We start from the raw sequence: 22294 nt of genomic DNA, 5'->3' as shown, positions 1-22294 counted from the left end.
CAGAGATAAAATGTAAGTTGACACTGTCTTCGCATGCTGGAGCCCAAGTTATACAATCTGATAGGCAGCTGCCAGCACTCATAACTGCTTATTAAATCTAGCCTCTCTTTATGGCGTGAGTGAAGATCTGTATTTTTACCAATATTAGGTTCATCGTGTTATGAAAGAGACCAAAATACTTAAGATCATTCGCTCCAGCTTATAAAACATATTATGTAGTTTATTAAATTGTTAAAATTACTTTTCAAACTCAAAATTTCAGGGCCTGGAAGTTGAAGCACAACAAAGTGGCTCTGCCCACTGACAGGTTCCAGCACAAGACAGCTCAGGAGGGGAGCCCATCAGACAGCTTTCCAGTCCCAAAACACCTGCTACCTGCCCCCACCTCTTCCTGGAAGCTGCACCACCACTACCGCACCCCAAAACCCATGACAAAAAGGAAAAGAAAAAAAACGCACTCAAATTTTATACAAAAGCAAGGAACTCCCAGCCAAAACGTAGCCCATTCTCAAGTCGTAAGAAGAGGGAAGAAATATTTCCTATGGTTTTCCCTCATCCAAGAAGGTTAAAAGCTAGGAATTTCATTATGACAGAGATCAAACAAGGAACTGTGGGCCAAGAAGGAAAAACAATCGATGACAAAACAATGTCACAAGGTGCTGCATTCTTACACCAGATCCTCCAGCAGAAGACAGCTTACTGATAGGGAGTGGGCAATGCCAAGACAGAGACTGAAACACAAGCCAGCAATGCGCCATCCCTACTCCACTCTTCTCAGGAAAACTCTATATGCAAATCCAGACTGTTATTATCACATTTATTAATAACACTGTGGCTAACTGCCTATTAAATATGCAGCAAACTTAACCGCTCTCCACTCTGGGAGCCTCGTGATGTGCATCAGATAGGTATCCATACCAACTTCAGCTTCACGCCAGAGAAACAGGAGCCAACTCTGATTCCCTGCTGGTGAACGGTGGCATTAAAGAACTGTCCCAAAGAGAGACCTCCAGTGCTCAGCCTGTCTCTCCTCTGTTATCTTGCACCTAAAGTAATTTAGCAGGCATGGTTATCACCTACATAGATTGAATACATTACCCATTTTCTGTCTTTAAGAATTTGCTACAATGATCTATTTGTGCACACCTTTCCTCATATGAGTTCACTTGCCTTGCATGTGCGTGCAGCAGTGTACTGTTCTGGTTGCCTGTCCCCATGACTGTGACTCTGTCTACCATGAGGACACTTAGCATTAAACACTGCACACAGAATTAGAGTTTATTCCAAGCCTGAAGACTTCAAATTATCAGTGGTAACCATCAGTGGGCGCTTCTTTTGGTTACTTGAAAAACTGTGAGGTTCTAAAAGAATATATTTTTGACAATAAAAGGACTAACTAGATGCCAGATATATAATACACAGGAAGTTGGGTTATTGCATCACAGAGGAAGAGAATTAGTCCTCTGGGCAAACCTTAGAGGTGTGCTTTGAGGAAGAAGAGGGTGGAAAATCAGAACACATCCTCCAGCTCATCAGAGCTCAGGGACTTCCACTTCCTACTAAAAATATAGTGAAGAAACATTTACTACCATCTGATAAATAAAAAACACTTCCTTAATATAAAAACCTGGTATTCGACAAGACCATCTTATCCACTCAAAAGAGAAATCGTTTTCATTATAGTTCTTGAGTCTGATTTCTCAAATAGCCTCACCCAACAAAATTAATGAATAAAATGAAACCTGTCTTTAATCAATCCATTCATGTGGTTTTGTTAAACTTCAGACATCAATTTTATGACTGTGAGATTGAGTCAGGCTTTCTCAATACTGGAGACAGAGATGACAGGTAATCTCATGTCTGAGTTTGTTACTATTTCAGTAACTTCAGAATTCCAACCACTTCTATTAATTCTCTTGTGTATCTGAGGCAGGCCCAGGCTTTTGTCTCAACTCAACCCGGTTATGCAAAGATACCACACATTTCATAATGCTCGCTACCTGCTCACAGTCCAACAGACCATCCGCAGAAGTCTATCAGAGCTATGTAGCAGTGGAAAACCCTCAAAACAACTTCATAGGCGAGAAGTCAAAGTACTTCCCAGCAGCATCTAAGGAATATGAGGGAAGATCTTTATCAGCTCTAAATTCCATGACTCCATTAACCATTTCATTTTGGTGTGAACATCCTTGCCTCCTGTGTTACTATTTACTATTTGCCTTATTTCTTGCCAAGAAGGAATAATGTCAGGAAGATAGAAGACTTCGTGTTTCCTCTATCTGAAGCTTTAGAAGAATGGAATAACAAAGCAGCCCAAGCAGAAGTGAATTTCAGAGCTCACGGGCTCTTTGTGGATCAACTAGTCAATACTAACTGTTTTAAGTGCTTCACTAGGGATCTTTTTTTTTTTTTTAACCTATGACATGAGAAGGTCAAATTGGTCTCTAACTATAAAAATCTTTGGGGTACATGGCTCAACTTGATCTTAGCTCGGGTCTTGATCTCATGGTCCTGAGTCAAGCCGTACACTGGAACCCAGAGTACAGCCCACTTTAAAAAATAGATAAAATAAAATCTTTTCGAATCTGTCTCAATAACTAAATGCATAACAATTTCTTAAGAAGACACTTATCAGAGAACTTTTACTCAGCTGCACAGGCTGGATGTCTCAACCTCTATTAACAGAAAAACTAGAAAAAAGATCCTTAAGGACAAAAGAAATAGGCTCCAGTCCCAACCAGGCCAAGCACTTAGACACCTCAGTTAGACTGTGTGGGCTTCGACTGCTCCATCTATTAAATGTGGGCATTTAAACTGACGATTTCTAGGGCCTTGTCAGCACTGACAAACAGGGTACTCTAACCCACCTGCTTTGTTGTAAATGTAGGAATCACAACAGAGACTAACCCACCCCATGTCAGGTAACTATTGGGCCTCCCAATACCAACATAATGCTCTTCCTCCCTCACTACCCTTCCCTCCATAAAAGGAATCTGTTTCGAATGCAATCATTCTAAGACAAAGGATATGGAGTTTATGCCAATGGTTCTCTCATCACTAAGTGCCACTGAATGCAAAACCTGAAACGAAATGGCTCCCCTCAAAGGTGACCTTGTCCTACGACAAAGCCACCACTGAATGACGTCAGACTTTTTATCCGGAACACCTGGCCTCAACCAATTACTTTCTCTGACAAAGGCAAGTCACAATTGCTTGCTCGTTGCTGCGAGAGAGACGCCGATTGCCGAAGAACGTGGCAGATGCTATCGAACACAGAAAACACGTGTGAGAGAGAAAGATCATCACATCCCTCCTGCCCTCCCCTAACGATTACAATGAGTAACTTGCGGAGGTGAACAATGACTGAGAAAAATGCTCATAAGTCTTTCTGAAAATCTTTGAGAACCCACAGTTTTCTCAAGAACCCTTATCATGGGGGAAAGCTGGGGATGAGACCTTCTTAGTGAACAAATCAGACCTAAATTCCCTCTGAAACTCAAGATGAGATTGTTATACTTGTAGTCCATGGTGGTTCACCGTTTACTGAGTGATTATAGGACCCAAAAAACAATTATTCTTTCAGTTATGCGTGTGGATCAGAAGAATTAAAAAAAAAAATGCACACAAACAAACAAACAAACAAAAAGTTCTCCTGTGTCCTATGGTGCCTTTCACAAATCCTCAGATCATTCCAGGAGTTATCTGAGAGGGTTACAGCAGACAACAACAGCGGAGCTGCTTTCTTCTTTTAAGATGAGAATCTCACACCCTCAGTGTGCCATTGTTCTGATGAACTTAGGACTTCTGTCGGTTTCCTGCACTGTGTGTTACCCCTGCGGCCACGTTTCTGTCTTGTGAATTTTCAGACAAATACTCATAAACATGCACTTACCCTTTTGGCCAGCAAGCATCACATCCACTTGTTCATGGTTGACAGCAAATCAGAGAAGAGATCGAAGCCCTCACCATTGCCCAAATGGTATTTTTTTTTTTTTTTTTTGGAAACTGGAATTGTCAGCAAAAGGTCCTGGGACACTGCAATACAAAAATATTTTTTACACATAACTAAGATGTAGCTTCTAAAACCACCACTTCCTTAAACTTGAAAACAGCAAAGCAGACATAGAATCTAGAGGTAGGGGAAAGCACCTTTAAAATGAGGGTATATCAATATATCAAATGTGATGCTGTCAAATATGAACCGGAAATACTGTTTTGAAAGATGCATTTACCAATGACTTCAATACATACACCGAAAGATTGTTGTTTACTGCAGATCTTGTGCAAAGTATTTTACTTACTTTTTTTTTTTTAAGATTTTATTTATTTATTGGACAGACAGAGATCACAAGTAGGCAGAGAGGCAGGCAGAGAGGGAGGAGGAAGCAGGCTCCCTGCTGAGCAGAGAGCCAGATGTGGGGCTCAATCCCAGGATCCTGGGATCATGACCTGAGCTGAAGGCAGAGGCTTTAACCCACTGACCCACCCAGGCGCCCCTTTTACTTACTTTAGCTTTAAAAAAAATACCAGGTCCCATTATAGAGTGCTCAGGTCACAAGAAGGTGTTTTTAACTCAAATATTACATGGATAAGTATACCATTTCCTAGTAAGTATCTTTTCCAGAGGATGAAAATATATGAAAATTTAAACAATACTATCTTAAAATACTTTTTAAGCAATCATGAACCTCATTTCTCCTCCAAAATAGTTCTAAAAATGTCTATGAGTTACTTAAGGAGCATGACTCATGACATATTTCCTCCAAGAGGCAACATACCATGTCATGGACAGGTGGTCCCAGTGGAATAGCCTTTATGCTGGACCTCATCTCAGGAAAGCTATTGAATATCTCAGGATTCCAGCCACTTCATGGACAAGGTCAGGGCAGTAACTGATGTTCCCCAAGTCCCTTCCACCGCTTAGCTTTGTTCAGGGTTTTCGACAAAGAATACGTATTCCAAATAAGCTAAACTATTTGCTACTCCTTTTAAAATTCCTGATCAAAAAGATTTTTATCACGTACCATTTTTACGTCGATCTGCCATCAACGCTGAAGATGTGCTACAGGCAGAAGGCTTTGCTCATGCACAGAAGAATTCTCACCCTGGCACCAGCACCTGACCCTGGTGAACTGCCCCCCTCGGTGGCTAACAGCACCCCTTGGGTGCCCACGGAAGGCTTCCATTTCTCTCCACAAAGGACAGCTCCAACTACTGTGGCTGTCTGCCCAAATATATCGCACCTGTTTCTCAAACATTTGTGTGTACAAGCATAACTTGGAGTCACCCAGCAAAAAAGAAACGGGCTGAGACTGCTTACCATCTTTAGGATAAAAACCAAACTTCTCTCTGTGGCCTACAAGGCCCTGCAAATTGGTCACTTTCTACTTCTCTGCCACTTCCAGCCACCAACCCAATCCCCAACTACAAGTTACAGGGGTCTCCCTTCCATTTCAAGCAAACTGTGTTCTTCTGTCCCAGGGCTGGAGCACTAGCTTCTCCCGCTACCTGAAATGCCCTGAGCTCACTCCTTACACAAATGACTCTTCACTGGGTCTTAGGGGCAAAGGCCACTTCAAGAAGGCTGTCCTGCCTACCTACTTAGGCTAGATCCCTGGTTACTCTCAGTGAAATCATCCTATTTGCTTTCTCCAGAGCTTTGGTCGTAATCTATAAACTTTTTTCTCATTTATTCACTGGTCTTCTCCACTTGAATCTAAGCCCCACAAGATAAGGGGACTTCTCTGTTTTATTCTCTCACTCTACTCCAAAACTTGAGAAAAATGCCTGGCTCATGGCAGGCACTCCAGACAGATCCACCAGATCAACAAATGAATCAACAATCGAAAAGAATTCATTCTTCAGCAGCCTACAAAAATGTAATTGCTAGGGACTGAAAACCCACTATGTGCTGGATATGGTTTTAAGTATTTTACAACAGTTCTTTCATTTATTTCTATTCTTACAACAAAGTTCCTGGTAGACAATGTGATAAGCTTAATAAGCAGATAAGAAAACGCAGGCAGAGTCTTAGTAACTTAGCCAAGATCACACAGTAGCACAGCTTGGACTCCACAAAGTGGGCGCTCCTGAGCACTCTCTATTTTTCCAGCCAATACAGTAAGAGAAACATTGTGAGTGCCTACCTACCTTGTGCTCGACACCCTTCTGACTCAAGCTCGCTGGAGGTTCTTGTAGAAAATACTCAGCCTCCCTGACCCTGAGCTTCCTGCTTCACACAGGGAAAGCTGAGGACCCCCGCCCCCCCCCCCCGCAAAGACCAGGCAGACAATGCAAGGGAACAAAACAGGCCAGGGGTAAGGAAAAGCGAGGGGGCAAGGCACAAGGACGCAAATTGGAAAAAGTTTTCATCTTAAAGAGGGCAGCCAGCGCCCGCCACAAGCCAAGTGTTGCCAGAGCAGAACAGAAGTCCAGGCTTCACGAGCTTTCAACTGTATGAAGGAAGGCAGTGATCTAGGTGACTGTTTTGTGAAATTTCATCATTTTTCAAAGATGGCAGCTAATCTTCTAACAGCACCCATGCAAAAGGAAAGGAAAGGAAAAGGGAGGGGAAAGAAGGAAAGGAAAGAGAAAGGAAGGGAAGGGGAAGGCAGGAAAGGGGAAAGGAAAGAGACAGAGAAAGGAAAGAAAGAACAAACCTACAAGTCCTGTGCCAAATGACTCCTGAAGTCACGCCACGCCTGTGAGTCTAGAAGGATTCTGAAGCGCTGAGAAGCTGTACAGCTGAACACAGAAAAACAGAATAGGTATCTAGACAAGTAAGGGCATTCCAGAGGAATTATCTTGAGCAAGTTTTAGAAGGATCTGGAAGATGCGGTGGAAAAGGCATTTCACAAAACCAGAATGTCAAATTCAGAGGCTTGGAGGTGGGGAGGAGAAGGCAAGTCACCCCAAGAAACAGCAGAGAGGAGGGAGGGCTAATGGGAGAGTTCGTGGAGCTTTTCTTTTCATTTATGCTTGAAGAAGCTACAGGTTCCCACCTAAGACACAGGCTGAGCAAACAGTGCTCTAAGGGTATACTCATTAGTGCTGTCTTGCTTGAGATCCTAAAACATGGAAGTTACCAGGCACAGGTGAAAATAAAAAACCATGGGGCCCGAGTGGCTCAGTCGGTTAGGCATCCAACTCTTGATCTCGGCTCAGGTCCTACTCTCACAGGTTGTGAGTTTGGGCCCCATGCTAGGTGTGAAGTCCACTTAAAAAAAAAAAAAAAAAAGAAAAGAATACTAAAAATACTAAAAACTGGTGGCTCAGTGCGTTAAGCCTCTGCCTTTAGCTCAGGTCATGATCTCAGGGTCCTGGGATCGAGCCCCAAATTGGGCTCTCTGCTCAGTGGGGAGCCTGCTTCCCCCTCTCTCTCTGCCTGCCTCTCTGCCTACTTGTGATCTCTCTCTCTGTCAAATAAATAAATAAAATCTTTTAAAAAATAATAAAAATAAAATAAATAAAAAACTAAAAATAAAAACAAAAACAAAAAAACAACTACCATTACAGTTTGTGGAACAATTTTTGGGTTTTTTTGTATATGTTTTAAGGGTCCAAGAGACCCAGAACTGAATTCTATCTCCATCAAGCTCTACAACTCTAACCAAACTAATATATAAATAATACATACTATAATTCTTATATGTATCTGCAGAACATATCTATAAAATACATATACCATAAAAATACACTTACACTAGAATTCATACATTTACGTAATACATATATGTATATACCTTTAAGTACTATAAAATACGAGCTCTGTAGATCTAACCAAAATATTATGTAAACAAGATATACTGTAGTTTTTATATGTATTTAGAATATATATATTCTATATACACACTACATACAATACATACATATATATACACACACATATATATATATATATATATATGATACAAGCTCTGTAACTCTAACCAAACTTCAAAAACTAAAAAATATAGCCACTGAAGTTTTTAAAAATCTAAAAATTAAAAAAAAGAAAAACAGAAGAGAAGACAGATATCCAAATAAATTACCCAGAAAACCACCCAGAGGCAAAAACAATCTACCTAGAATTGTATACCCAGAAAAAAAAAAAGATACCTTTCAAAAATGAGGATGAAATAAAGATCTTTTCAGACAAACAGAAGTTCATCACCTCTCTACAGGAACCTTCAGAAAGATGTATTTCAGGCCAAAAGAAAATGATTTCTCTGACTTAAGAAGAAAGGGGGAGCCAAAATAACAAACCCATGAGTCAATGAAAAATAAATGCATCAAAATGATGAGCGTGTCTCAAAAACAAAAATAACATTTCTTAACATAAAAATAAACTTAAACGTCTGGCAGTACATCACATGTCCCCTAGCCCAGGTCCTTATTTACAGGGCGGCACTCCCCACCACCAAGGCCTTGCTCTGCAAACCTGAGTGTGCCACCCAGGGGCATGGGCTTGAAATGCATATTCCTTCCCCCCACGCCCAGTCCAAAGAGTCAGGGCCCAGGAATCTGCATTTTGGCCAGATGCCCCCCAGGTAATCAGGATGAGTCTGGGTCCTTGTCACACTCTCCACCCCCTCAGGGCCAAGAATTCCGGGTATCAGCTCCAGGAGGTCACAGGACTTTGCTGTCTTCCCCTTCGCTGGTGCCCCAGAAGAGCACCCTGGCTCCGGGGTCAGCAGCAGCCCTGCCTCAACCCTACTAATCGGGAGCCGCAATAAATTAAAAGCCCATTACATTATTTTAGAGAAAAGCCTAGAAGTGCTGAAATATTAATTGTGCCATATTCAATCTGTTTTCCTAGAGATTCGAAAAACCAGATTACCATCTTGGGGGTCATTAGAAAGAATGAAGCTTGCTCCCTTCCCATTTACATATTTTAAAATGCATATATTCTTGCAGTGGCTGCGACCCAGACTCCCCAGGTCCCGCGACCACACCACAGTCTAACCATGCTGAAAGAGGCCAGGCACACCACCAGGTCCTGCCTGGATGTTTGTTTGTTTGTTTGTTTGTTTGTTTTAAGTAGAGGAACCAAAGCCCAGGGCCTGTGGTTGCAAAACAGCTCCACGAAAAACAGGTAGAGACAGCCACAAAACAACCCTGGTGTTTACTTGTTTTGTTCTCCCCTGTTTATTTTTCCCTGAAGCAATCCTTGCTCGGTACAAAAGTCTGCAGGGAGCTGGGGAGAGCAGCTGTGGTTCCCTGAGGCCAAGACCTAGCAATCAAGTTGTTTACCAAACACTGCCAGGCACCGGGAAAACAACAAGCTCCCAGGCTGCATTTGCATCTGCTTTTCAAAAACAACCTCCGAAAGTCTAGGGCCTCGCCTGGTACTTCCTTGTATGGCTGAGGACAACTTGGAAATTAAAGGCATTAGCTATTAGCACCCGTGGCCTAACTGTAATGCATTATTCCATTTCTCTGGCATCCTAAGAAACCTCCTAAAAAAGGAGGGACTGCAAGTCCGGGGAGTGCAAAAACAGTGGGTTGATACACACCACAAACTCCCGCCTGGCATTTCCAAGCAAGCTCCCAGAGGCCATCTCCGCAAACAGTCATCATCTGCTGACCATCCAACACGGCCGGACATCCCGCAGTGGTTCTCCATCTTGAACAAGCACTCACATCCCCAGGAGGGCTAATAAAACACAGGTGGCTTGGGCCTTCCACCAGTGTGCCTAATTCAGGAAGCCCAGGGTAGGGCCTGAGAATTTCTAGAAAGCTCCCAAGTGAAGCTGGTGCTATTGGGGTCGGCACCACACTTTCAGTACCCCTCTTGGAGAGTCAGATGCCTCCTGGCCAGCCTCAAGACCTGGGAACCGCTCTGCCACCCTGACCTCTCCCATGGGTTATCTGAGTGAATATGGCAGTGTCAACCCAAAAGAAGTTCAAAGAACAAAATCCAGTGCATGGGTTTCCTCATGCCTCTCCAGATCCTTTCTTTGCACAACATCCCCACCCTGACCCTGCTCTGTGCCCTGGAAGGCTGCCCCGTGTGGACGATATCAACAGGCACCCTTGCCTTCTGGCTTCCCAACCAACGGAGGTCTTCTCTTTGGAGGATGGAGAAGATGGGGCATTTCCAGCGAGGCTTCCTTCCCGGCAATGCAGGTTGACAAAGTCCCTCTATGAAAGGTCACAGCTCCTGCCAGGGAGCCCTCTCCATAAAGATGCAGTCTCCACATTCCGGTAACCACTACCTGCACTTCTCTAGGCCTTCCAAGACCAGAAGAGGGAAAAGCCCCCTTTTTCCCAAGGGGGACCCCGACACAAAGCTCAAATTCAATACTGGATCCCCCCCACCTTGGTTTTAGACTGCTAAACCTGGAATTTCATATAGCCACATAATGTAAACACGCATGTCTCTATGTACCTAGACACACGTACACACACAAATGGACATACCTGTGAATGCACACACACACACACACACACACACACACACACACACAAATGTACATATGAATGTAGACATCCATAAATGTATGTGTTTACTTTTCTAGGCAGTTATATCTGATTGGTCAGAAGACCCGGAGCCCCAAGGCCAAGGCCAACCAACTAGGTCAGTTCCCACGGATGTTCCTTCAGGTCCCATGTGCTAAAGGAAGTGCGGGCCCACTTTGTCTCATCAATTACACAACCTGATGGGAAAGAGAGCATTTCTGAGAGCTTCAGCCCTTCTCTAATTTCTTGACTTAGTTTCTTTTGTTGCAAATGGCACCAGAATAGAAATGGAACAGAAGGGGGTGGAGCAGACTCCATCATCAGCTCCCAGGAGTGACTTTCTGACAATGCTGAACACGGTTCAAAAAGCACATTGGCTGGGAAAAAAAAAAAAAAATGAAATGAAAAAGTTAAAAAAATAAAAAATAAAAGAGGTGTGTGCGGTCAGCTCACAAATAAAATGCCAATCTGCCTCAATTAATAAGGCTCAGAAAAGAAGAACAAATAATACTTCTGTTTGGGGCACCTGCATGGCTCAGTTGGTTAAAGCCTCTGCCTTCGGCTCAGGTCATGATCTCAGGGTCCTGGGATCTAGTCCCACGTTGAGCTCTCTGCTCAGCAGGGAGCCTGCTTCCCCCTCTCTCTCTGCCTACTTATGATCTCTGTCAAATAAATAAAATCTTAAAAAAAAAAAAAAAAAACTTCTGTTTTTAAAACAATAATCACCTCAAATGTACCCTAAGAAGCTTCTGTCAGAAGAGTTAAGTTCTAAGGTTCTAGTAAAAATGGACCCAGTTTAACCAAATGGGTCAACTACACCAACATTCTTGGCTTCAGCAAGCCCACCTGATTTCACTTCAATTAAATTCTCTAGTGCTAACCATTGTACTCTTGCTTAACTTGCACTAGCAAGATCTCTTTCAGCACATCAGAGGACTTGTTGGTATCTATGCTCAAAAACAAGCTTTTAAGTAAACCCACTAGATTAATTAGAACACATGGGGAATATGGTTTCCATGTAATCACTTTTCCAGTTCACTGAGGCTCAGCCAGAAACTTTCTGTGTTTGTTTATTGTTCTTTCTTCACTAAAAATCTTAACAATCCATTTAAAACCTGGAGGGTTGTCTTCCTGTGGCTTCTATCTGTCCCCTTGCCATGTCTCCTCAATAAGCAGCCTAGCTTACATCTGAACACTGCCATGGGGATGAGTGACTTCTGGAACCCCCTCTACAAGGGGGTATCCTACAAGCAGGATACCTTAAGTATCCTGCTACCTTCTGCAACCCCAGAATCCCCTTTCTGTACAGGAGGAACTCCACTCATCCTTCACCTTGGCTCCAATGCTCACTTATTCCCACTGCCCTCCTTTACAACATCATCAAAAATCCAGAAACTTTCCTTTTTCCTTAAAGATACTCTTCTCAACTTTTCCCAAAGCCTTCTTCTCAACATCTCAGGACTTCAGGCAACCAAGTCCCTTTCTTACAACCAAGGTACTGCTCTGCTAATAGCCCACCTTGCCCATCATCTGCCTGAAAGAAAAAAAAAAAAAAACCATCATCCCTCTCCACTCTGATTCCTTCACCCTTCAAAAACCTTTTTTTAAAATTAAAGTCAGAGAGCGCAAGCGTGGGAAAGCACACATGCCACTAAGGCAGGGGGAGGGCGGTACAGAAGGAGACAGAGAGAGAGAATCTTAAGCAGGCCCCATGCCTAGCACAGAGCTCAATGTGGGGCTGGATCTCACAACCCTGAGATCATGACCTGAGCTGAAACCAAGAGTTGGATGCTTAACCGACAGAGCCACCCAGCCGCCCCAAAACCCTTCTTCTCATGATGACATGAGAGGGAACCATTTTCCTAGCCCAGCCATATGGTCTTTAATTCTAAGTGTCAAGGACACTCTTCCACACCTTTTCAGATATTTTAGTTTCTGGTTCCAAATTTCTGTCTAGATCCTTCCAATTTGGCCACTTCTATCAACCTCAATAGTCATGAAGATAGTCCTTCCAACAGCCTGGCTAATGTTTACATAAGGCCTGATACAAACAAGTCACTCAAAAGAAAAACACAAAAACAAAAATCAACTTTTCAATGAGTGACTATACATCTGGTTATCTTAAAGCGTCCAAAGCCTTTGAGAAACTGTATAGTGCCATAGCTTAAAACACAGGTTGTGGAACAGACCATGTATGTCCCATCCTAGCTATGCCACTTACCAGCTACAACTCTGGGCAAGTTATACCTGAAAAATGGCATAATATTTGCCCATATTCAGTAAGGGCTCATTAAGTGCTAATGAACCACTACAACTTCCTCTATACTTGAGCGCATGGCCAAAAACTTGGATCTCAACATCCTTTAGAAACTGCTCCACCTCTAAGACCTTCAGTGATGAAATTGAGGAACAATTTCCCACTGGGCCACCTCTCACTGGGTCATTTCTTCTGAACTTGCTCCTGGACTGTACTGAGGCAAGCCACTGCCTCCTCAAGTCTAAAACTCCTCACAACCCAACTTTCCCTTTCTAGGGCCCCTCTCTTTTATACCATCTAAGGTTCATGCCATAAAACTCAGTACCCCAAACTGCCCTGCATCACCCAGGATACCCTTATCTTTTCTACCAACTTCTTATTCAAGCTATTTGGTTCCTTCACCAGAATAAGTGGGGTGAGGCAGGGGCTGGGAATGACTGATGTTTTATATCCTCAATACCCACACTACAGTGTCTGGGACGGAAGGTTTGGACATGTGGTCTTTATCTGGGGCCCTTTCAGGGAGCCAGGAAGAGTCCCCATAAGCCTACTTGGCACCCAACCTGTGACAAGTATCTACTTAAGAACCATGGAAACTCCAAGTTCAATTTCACCAACACCTTCCACTCAATGGCTCAGAAGACTAATGTTCCAATCCCACTGGCAAGTCAGGCTAAGCTAAGTGGGCGGGGCTTGTATGAGGTGGGCCTTCTGCTGGTAAGGCAAATGGCACCTCTGTCTCTGAGGCCCAGGGGAGCCTCAGTAGCTCCCTGGAAGAACAGTCAAGAGAACAGAGAGCTGGGTGCCATCTGGGCTCTTTATAAGGCTTTTGTGGTAAACATGTTTACTTTCTTTTCATTGGCTGGGCTTATCACGATCAAGTATTTTGTTTTGAGTCTTGCTCTATAAATATGTTTACTTTGAGGGGAGAGCTTTTTTGATAGCTAGCACACTTGTTTTTCACACTTTTAAATTCAAAACATATTTTTGACAATCCATGGTAAACAACTCAAGGTGATAAACAAATTATATTATTTCACCTTCACTAGCGACACGAGCCCCATGGATATGTTCAAAAGCTTGAGATGCACTGTGGGTAAGCAAAGCCTCTCCACTGGATGAGAATGAAAATCACATTCATAGGGATGATGTTCCTAATGAGAAAACACTACAATAGCAGGTCCCTGTGTAAGGAGGAAGCAGCAAACTCAAGCCTTCCATAGGAAGCCACCTGCGAGGACACCAGAGCTTGTCTTGCTAAAGGATCTGTATTTCCTGTGAAAAGTTAAGGTTAAATAATCAGCATACACAATTGATATGGCGGGGGTGGGGGGGATAAAATAGCTTTTCAAAGAATGAAGAAACCAACTAGGTCACAGGATCAAGTGCAATTCTTCTGAGACTTGTTCTCTGGGATGACTTTTGCCGGCTTCAAAATTAAGAAAAAGGTAGCAGCTTCAAATATAAAGAGGAAAAGTCCTCCGTTATTGGAAAAGAGAAAAAAATAATGAGAGTTAAGGGAGGGAAAAAAGAAAATATTTTTTGAGAGACCCAATGGTCTTGAAGAAGGATTTTGAAGTGCTGTTTACAAAAGTCACTCTGTGGGATGAAACATCAAGTTCCACAGCAGTCGAGCCAACTCTCTCTTCCGGAGAATTCTGTGTCCCCATATTCCAACTAGAAACAAAAGCCATCTTACCACAGGCCTTTGAGGTTAATTACAAATTACTTAAAGGAATAAAAACAAAGAGGCCAAATTCTTTGTTGAAACAAATTATATCCCCACATACTCTCAAATCATCTTCTAAACTCATGCCCAAGTTAAAGAAGTTAAAAAACAAAGGCAAAACCGTCAAGGTTGTGGTACCATAATAAGATAAACATCCTCATTCAATAAGCATGATTATTTCATCATGTATGGTGCTGTAGGGAGAGGATGACGTTAGAACACAGAGCAACCCCATACAGCACCTCATCCACCCAAGATGGATGACGCACGCAACACAGAGAAACAGAGAACATGCACACTGAACAGACTTCCAAGGCTATAACACGTTTCAGGGATATGTCAGATAGGGTCTCAGGAGGAGAATGCCAGGAGGGCGTTGTGAGGCAACGACCATCCCTGACATTCAGATCTTCTTTCCAATCCAGGTCAGGGAACCAAAATCAACAGCTTCTCAGATAGTTTTAGCAGAAGGACAAGGCCCAGGAGGGTGGCTTCTGCATGATGAATTAGTAGGAAGATCAAACTGTGTCCCAGCTTGGCCACCAACTGTTGGAGACCTTTTGCAAGTCGGTGAGTGTCTCAGAGCCTAGGTTTCCCCTTCCTGTAAATTAATGGCAGTGAATCCTACCTTTTTGAGCAATACTATGTCACAATTTTATGCCCTGGCCTCAGATCGAAAAACACCACATCAGGGGATAACCGACAACTTCAGGCTTCAAAACTCAAATCCATTCAATACTTGGGAGTGCTTTTGAACAACCCACAAAGGCATCCAAGTTCCCACAACTCAGGAGCAGAAATGAAATGCTGAGGTAATGTGACGTTGGCCAGGGACTCGTCAGCAAGCATACTTCAGCTTTTAGTTGTCTGAACAGACGGCTGACTCAGCGGGGATCTGGTTACCCCACCAGCCACGTCCATCTGACCCACTGCCTCCAAGAAATTTGTCTTCAATCTTAAAAACCAAAAAAGTTAAATGACTAATGAAATGACTGAAGAACTTCCAGACAATTCTCACAGTTTCAAACACACACACACACACAAGTACGCATGCACGCGCGCACATAACTGATTGGGATGGTGAGTATATAAGAAGAAAACAACCAGACTCAGAGCCGTCCAACATCCAATGGCCACAATTCCTTTCAAGAGAGAAGTGCACATTCCAGGGCATGGAATGACGTGGTTTGGAAAAGCCTCAGGAGAGCAGAAGAGCTGATGACTAGGACCAAATCATCAAGGAAAAGTGTCTGAGTGTCAAAGTGGTGAAATGTCTGTTGTAAATACAAGAAAAGAAGGAACACACTGGCCTTTCACCCCCGTGGCTCAACAGACTGGGAGGCCTTTGGATATTCTCCTGAGGGCCTCCAGTTCTAAGACCAGCCAGCGTGTGTGGAGCCCTGGCTGTGCGCCCAGCCCTTGGTACTGAGCATTTGTGCCCAATCTCTCACAAGCCTTCCAAAAGCGTCACCTGTAAGTGCTACCATCCTACAGAGGAGGACACCGAGGTTTCCCCAAAGCCACAGTTAGTAAGTGATAGAGCCGTGTGTCTCTCAAAGCCACATCTCCCCGCTACTGGTACCCAAGCCTAGAGGACCACTCTTCCAACAGCTCAAATGGGAAACGTGAGCACATCTGAAATAGCTCCCAAGATAAAGCCCAAACGGAACACAAGGATGAGAATCCTACTGGGAGTACCTACACATTAAGGCCCTCGGCTTCCTGCCGGCAGTCAGGCAGATCTCAGGAAGGAAGACAGCATGGACCAAGTGAGGCCTGGAAGCTGCATGAGGTGCCCCCACCGAGAACAGAGAGGGGCTGAGTTGGGCCATGGAGGCACCCCTCTGGGCCTCTGACCGCCCATGCAAAAGGGACTCGTTCTAGCGCTCTCTTGGTCTCCTGTCTGTTCTCTCAATTTCCTTCTGACTCACAAACCTGAGCGCTGTCGCCACCTTCCTTCCCAAACCCTTCCCTTCCCGGGAAGGCCCCTGTCCAAAGTCTACGAGGAGATTCCTCAAGCGAACTTCAAACGTTTACTGAGCCCGGCTCTGCTGAACTGTGCTACCCACGTGTGGAGTCCGAGAGGAGGGACATCCAGGCATAGCTGTCTTCCCAGCAGGAGAAGTTAAATAACAACACAGGATTTAAATGAGAGTGGTGTCACGGGGAGTACACAATTAATTGCTAGCTGAATTCTGCAGGCGATAATTGCTACCAAGTTCAAAAGCTGAGAGAAATCACTTCCAACAAATATATCCCAGGTTGCAAACTCTCCGCGGAGTTCTAGTTCCTGGTCTGCTTTGGCCCTGAGCATCAGAATCTGGTGGCGACACTCCGGCACCGAGTTATTCAGGCTCTCTGGGCCTCAGTTTCCTTAGCAGTAAACTGGGGGGTAGTGACAGTTCCTACGTCATGGGGTGGTTTGAGGATTAAGTGGAATAATGCATGAAAGCCTTAAAACAGGGTAAGTGGTGTTATTACGTCTCTTGGCAGACCTCCAGCCGCAGTTTCCACAGCCCCATAGTTACAGTCTGAATATTCACGTTTTCCACACTGGCTCTTCCTCCCCACTTCCCTGTGTCTGTCAAAGCCCTGCCTTCTATTCCAACGAGCGAGAAACGCTGTGGGGTTCCCCCAACACCAGCCAGCCGCCATGTTCACCTCCCATTTGGTTTCCATGCTGGCTCTTGTGTCCATCTCTGGTTCGAATACCCCAGGACAAGAACACGAACCAGAGTCTGAGTGCCTGCCTTCAACTCCCAGCTCTGCCAGAGGAAGCTACTTCGTGATTTTGGACCAATCACATATCTTCTCTAAGCCTCTGTTTCTACATCTATAAAACGGAGCTAAAAAGACTCCTCAAGTGTCCCCAGCCCAAAGCTCTGCTGTTAAGGTTAAATTACACAGGCCGAAAGCATGCACCCAATACTTGGCCCATGGCAACAGCTGCTGTTCTCACCTTCGCTTGGGCCACACAGTGAACTGAACACCGCTGCCCAAACCGTCTCTCCTCTCTCAATTCTCAGAGCCACTGCTCATCCTTTATGATGCCAGATTTGAGTCAGTGACCCACAGAGCATAATTATGCCCCATTTTTCTTTTGTGTCCATCAACCTAATATTACATCAAAAACTCACAAATAGAAGTCAAGGAGGTGAAAAGTACAGCACAGGGAATTTTTTAAAAAGAAAGAAACGGGCACTCTCGTGCACAGCTGGGTTCAGGGTAAGTGATCACAGCCTTCGTGGGGGATGATTTGGTAGTGGTTCAACAGCCGTAAAACCATGCCATTCCTGTCCATCCCCTAGTCGTTTGGAATTGATACCACTGCAACAGCGATCACTGGAGAAAATTCTGTGACAAGATTGCAAAGAAACACAGAACAGCATTGCCGATGGCGCTTAAAGCTGGGGAAAATAAATGTCCAGTGGAAATGAAGCATCATAGGGATTCGTACTGATGAAATACTATGCAGACATTAAGAAGGGTTGTCAAAACAGACAAGGACATAGAAGGAAACATGATCCCAATCATACCTGCGCACCAAATGTTTATTGAAGGATACGTTGCTAAGTAACAAAGACATGTTTCAAAAATGGATTCTTTTTAAAGTTATGGTTTGTATATTTATTGTGTGCCAGTTGCTACAAAAGAGTACATTACATACACTGGGTTACTATAAACCCCACCGAAGTAAGTTTTATCTGTTTATTATCCTACCTTAAGGACAAAAAAATTAAATAACTTGTTCAAAGTCATGTAGCTAGCAAGTGAATGCTGTGATTTAAACCCAAGTCCCATTCCAAAGTCCTTGCTCTTTTCTAGCTAAGGTTGCTGCTTAGGAAAATATTAATATATATGCAGTCACAGAAAGTATATTTCCAAGTAAAAAGACTACAAGACAGACAGAAAGCACTAGTAGTAATTCTCAATAGGGGATGAGACTCCAGGTAAGTTTTAATTATTTCTGCTTTGAGTTGGTTTTAAATATTTTTTGTTGTTGTTTTGCTGTTTTCATTTGTTTGTTTTTGCTTTGCAGCCTTTTTTTTTTTTTAAGATTTTATTTATCTATTTAACACAGAGAGAGAGAGAGAGATCACAAGTAGGCAGAGAGGCAGGCGGGGGGGGGGGGAGCAGGCTTCCTGCTGAGCAGAGAGCCCGTTGTGGGGCTCGATCCCAGGACCCTGAGATCATGAGCTGAGCCAAAGGCAGAGGCTTAACCCACTGAGCCACCCAGGTGCCCCTTGAGTTGGTTTTAAAATGTTTTACATTTATCATAAATCCCTCTGGTAATAAGGGAAAAAGGGAGAAAGTTTTTCCTGTTTTCAAAACCCAAACGTCAGCCAACCTCTTTTCCTTCCTTATGACAGATGCCACACTGCACAAGTACCAGGCCTGTTGAGGAGGCAGTGGTGAGAGGTTCAGGGGCTGGGGTGTGATCGCCCGGATGTGAGGCCCCTTGGAAGCTCCGGGAAAACTGTTCCGGGCTGCTTCGAGAAGAAACAGGCAGCACGTATAGGGCTTACTGAGTTTGGGGCTCACACACACTAAGTACCCTGTAATAGTCCTGGTTAGTATTATTTCCGGTGGCCATCTTCACCACACTCCATGCATTTTATCGCCTCTCTCTGGAGGCGTGACCAAACCGTGTCCAAGGGTAGTGTGCCCCGATATATTTTAATTAATAATAATAATTTATCCAACAAATACCCCTCCTGGGGCCCCAATCTCCCAAAACTGGCAAAGCAGCAACACGGACAGGCCTGGAGCAGGACTTTGTGGCTTTGAGCCCCAGCTCCTACCCTGCTGGTATGAAATCCCACAGATGTCTTATTGCCTCAGTTTCCCCAAAGTTGGTGATAACAATCCTACCTCAAAGGACTGTGGTAGGAACTGAAAGAGATAATGTCCGTGAGACCTTTGCCCCGTGACCCGCCTAAGGCAATAACTTGTCGCCGCATTCTGGCTTCAGCACCCACTCACACGCTCCGCTCACTGCATGGATCTGGTCAGTCCTACAGTTTTTCTTCCCACTGAAGATTTTCTGACTGTTGTTCTCAGTATTTAAATATCATATTGTTATATGGAAAACACTTTTCCACATGTAGATTCTGTACATGAATCTACACCCTCCTGTAGATTCTGATTTGCTTGGGTATTTGTCTGCTCAAGCTGCCAGCACCAAGTATCACAGATTCGGTGGTTTGAAGGACAGACCTTTGTCTTTTCTTTGTTCCAGAGGCTGGAAGTCCGAGATCAAGGTGTCAGCAGGGCTGATTTCTTCTGAGGCCTCTCTTGCACCTGTCAAGGCCTTCCTCTGTGTATCAGCGTCCTGATCTCATTTCCTTCTGAGGAGACCATTCCCATGGGACTATGGTGTGCCTTAATCATTTCATTTTACTTTAATTAACACCAGAAACACCCTATCTGCAGAGAGGGTCACAATCTGAGATGCTGGGGGTTAGGGTGTCAACATATGAACTGGGGGGGGGGGGGGAGCATAATTCAGCCCATTAACACCTCCCCGCGTCCTGGAAAAACAGGAGTGCACATCAAATTGGAGCTCAGCTGATCTCGTGCCTTGGCAATCTGAGTGGGTACAGGTCCCATGGAAGACACAGGCATACAGGGGCAGCAGTGCGGCCGAGTCTCCTCCCAGACCCCCATGGGTGCCTTCTTCCCGGGGCTACAGGTCCCCACCCTACTCCTGCCAGACGCCGGATCCGCATAGCAGGCTGGTGCCTACTGAGGGAAACGCCCCCCAGAGCTGGGGCCCATCAGGTCAGCAGACCCCGCTACTGCTCACATTTATGTATCTCAAAAGACAGGATGGAAAGTGTTCCTTCCTGGCACAGACTCCCCAGTCTGGGCTCATGAAATAAACATAAATCACAGTTGAAATTCATTTTTTAAAAATCAGTACATACTTCATTAAAACAAATTTTTAAAAAACACACACAGAAATGGGAGTTTCTTGAACCACAGCATATAATTTACAGAGTGCAAATATCTAAGATACATGGGCTAAATTTAAAGAAACCACTATTATTAAACACCCCATTCTGTAAGGCAGTGAAATACACTCGCACCCCGTACATCCGTTCTAATATTTCAGCCGAGCCTCACAATGTTTGGCAGTTCTTTCCTTCGGTGATAATAAAAGGCTTTTCTTTCCATTAAATATCTAAATTAAGTCAAATAGTGTATGTTAAATCAGCCCCTGAGTCCCTCTGTATGATGCAATGCAGTCTTGAAATGCTTATCTACTGAGCCTTCTAACTGAAAGGCTGGCGGTTTATGTCCCCTACGGAGCCCCGGGACCCCGCTGGCTCGGCCAGACTGTGAAAATAAGCTTCAAATGACCAAATGCAACTGCAACTTTAAAAGTAGGAACCGGAGCAGACACAACAAACCACAGAGTGGTCGCCTCACTTGTCATAATTCATGTGTGTGGAATTCGACTGTAAAAGCATTCACAGAGCGCCGACTTTCCTTCACTGGGGCATTCCGTGTGGAATGTCAGATTTTGAAAAGCTGCTGATAAGTCACTCGTGATTACAAGTCTACAAGTTGTAGCACTAATCAAAAAAATATTTATCCCAACCCCAAAGCAGCCTTGTCTGTGCCATCCAGCCCTAAACAATGCAGGCAAGTGCCAATGTTTTTAAATCCCCAGATTATAAAAATATGTACTCTACGAGTGGCCCTGCATGAACATCAGGCTTCTTTCTGGGTGTTTCTTCTAACTTCCATTTGTACAACACTCTCCATCTTGATGGCCTACATAATGATCACTTATAGCAAATCTTTTTGTGAAAAACAATTTCATCATGGTTCAATGACTCAAAAATATAATTCTTGCAGATTTTTAAGAGAGACTTGAATGGATAAATATATACATGTGTAGATTTCAAAGCTCTGCGTGTATATATAAATATAAACGCATGAAAATGTAATAATCCAATTAGCACATCTTTTTTGGAAACTAAATTAATCCTAACAAAACTGGCCTGAGCCGCAGGTAGGAATCGCAGGAAATGCCAGCCACGATGGTGATAATAATAGCTTCATTAATTCAACACTTACTATGTGCCAAGAGCAGTGTCTGGCCCTTGACATACATTTTTCTCGCTTGGCTTCTCACAACAGATCTCCAATGTAGGAATGTTATCTTTTACAAATAAGGCAACTGTGGCTCAGAGATGTTCAGTAATGTGCTCAAGGTCACATACTAATTAAGTGAAGAAGCAGGACCTGAATCTAGTTCAGACTGTGCTATATTGCCTCCCAGTGGTGCGTTAGAGAGAGGAGAGAGGTCCTGGCTAAAGGCAGGGTCATGTACTGGGGCCCTGCATGACCTTTTATCTCGGCTGGGGATGGACAGCACAGCCTAGGCCCTCTCTCAGGATAAGCACTAAGAGGAGACACGCCCTACAAGCAAAGCAGAAAGCTGAAAGAGCTACATCCTGCCTCTACCAGAGGCATGGAGAGGAAGAAATCCCCACCAGAAAATGAAAACTTAACCTTCCCTGACTTTGACCTTTTTACTTTGTGACCAAAAGCATCCTATGCATGTTCGTGGAGACGCCCCTTTGCCCCTGTTGATAAAACTCAAGGAACACCTATTTAAGACAGAACAGCAACAACAGTCTTCTTTCCAGAATGCAATCCAGCTTTTCCTGGGTGATAAAAGATGGATAAATGGATGGCAGAGGCAAGAGCACCACATTATCCATGTTCTGAATGCCTCTTCAAACAGGAGCTGCTCCCTGCTCAGCAGAGCAGAAAGAGAACGGGACGGGGAGTCAGCCAAGTCGGATTCCAGCTTCCGCGCTGCCCCACACCCCGGTACCCGCACCTCCTCCCGC

At 44.1% G+C, this 22294-nt stretch overlaps 1 protein-coding gene across 15 annotated transcripts in view; it reads right to left on the bottom strand.

Annotated features, from left to right (window-relative positions):
* FOXP1 (forkhead box P1) overlaps positions 1-4035 on the bottom strand; it is a 495436-nt gene extending 491401 nt beyond the window's left edge. For all 15 annotated transcript variants that reach the window (XM_082698650.1, XM_082698622.1, XM_082698634.1 and 12 more), the window contains exon 1: positions 3893-4035. The gene's annotated coding sequence lies outside the window, so the exon portion shown is untranslated. The remainder of the gene's footprint in view (positions 1-3892) is intronic.
* Between the last annotated feature and the right edge of the window lie 18259 nt (positions 4036-22294).

The sequence above is a fragment of the Mustela nivalis genome (genome assembly GCF_964662115.1).
Source record: "Mustela nivalis genome assembly, chromosome: 1".
Taxonomy (NCBI): Eukaryota; Metazoa; Chordata; class Mammalia; order Carnivora; family Mustelidae; genus Mustela; species Mustela nivalis.
This window is presented reverse-complemented; position numbering and strand designations above follow the sequence as displayed.